General features: G+C 46.4%; 1 non-coding gene across 1 annotated transcript; it reads left to right on the top strand.

Annotated features, from left to right (window-relative positions):
* The first annotated feature begins 802 nt into the window (after nucleotides 1-802).
* On the top strand, nucleotides 803-875 carry TRNAC-ACA (transfer RNA cysteine (anticodon ACA)). The gene has a single exon. It is a non-coding gene; the product is annotated as a tRNA-Cys (tRNA).
* Nucleotides 876-1,080: the final 205 nt, after the last annotated feature.

Below are 1,080 nucleotides of genomic sequence, written 5' to 3'. Positions count from 1 at the left end.
GGGACCAAAGAGAGTCTCAGTCACTCAGAGCACTGTGTAGATTTAAAGTGAAAGTGACAGAAAAAGCTTCTGACATAGACATCAGAAAGGGGCAGGAGAGTACATGCCTCACTAGTTTAAGTGGGACTTTATATATTTCTCAACTAGCTGCTGAGAATAGATTAAAAAATACCTAAAGACTGTGAGAATTTTGCCCAGACCCATTCCTGTAACATACATCCTGGGACGACATCAGCACGAGATTAGCCAGAAGGAACGGGTTAACCCAGAGCTCAAAGCTGTGGAAGTTTTTACCCAGACCTTCTCCCATGACATACATCCGAAGCGCAAAAAAAGGAATGTCCTTGAACAAGAGATACTGCTGCCTACAAGGCCTACTTGTCTAAAGCAAAAGAATGTGAAAAAGAAAGAATCTTTACCTCCTCCTTAAAGGGGCCTTAGGCTTGGACTCCTTATCAACCTGCCTAAGTTAACTTTCTCATGACCCCATGAACTGCAGCATGCCAGGCTCTTCTGTCCTCCACTATCTCCTGGTGTTTACTCAGATTCATGTCCATTGGGTATCTCACCCTCTGCCTTCCCCTTCACCTTTTGCCTTCAGTATTTTCCAGCGTCTTTTCCAATGAGTCAGCTCCTCTCCTCAAATCTTTACCAGTCACCTTCAGGTGGGATATACTGTTCATTGTCCTGTTACATATGGATTTTCTCTGACCCTGTATGGGTACACCTGCTCCACACTTTCTCCCTTGTGTGATGGAATTTTTAAGCTTTTATGCCTTCTCTGGTTCTTACAGAATGGACTTCCTTGATGGCTCAGACGGTAAAGCGTCTGCCTACAGTGCAGGAGACCCAGGTTCAATTCCTGGGTCAGGAAGATCTCCTGGAGAAGGAAACGGCAACCCACTCCAGTATGCTTGCCTGGAGAATCCCATGGACGGAGAAGCCTGCTACAGTCCATGGGGTCACAAAGAGCCGGACACGACTGAGTGACTTCACCTTCACCTTCACCTGGTTCTTACAACTCATCAGGTTGACCTCTGGAAACCTTTCTTCGTTTGCCAGAAGGTGGCGCTACAGCAC

This window comes from Ovis aries, chromosome 3 (assembly GCF_016772045.2).
Source record: "Ovis aries strain OAR_USU_Benz2616 breed Rambouillet chromosome 3, ARS-UI_Ramb_v3.0, whole genome shotgun sequence".
In the NCBI taxonomy this organism is placed as follows: Eukaryota; Metazoa; Chordata; class Mammalia; order Artiodactyla; family Bovidae; genus Ovis; species Ovis aries.
The sequence above is the reverse complement of the archived record's forward strand: the minus strand, read 5'-3'. Positions and strand labels throughout refer to the sequence as shown.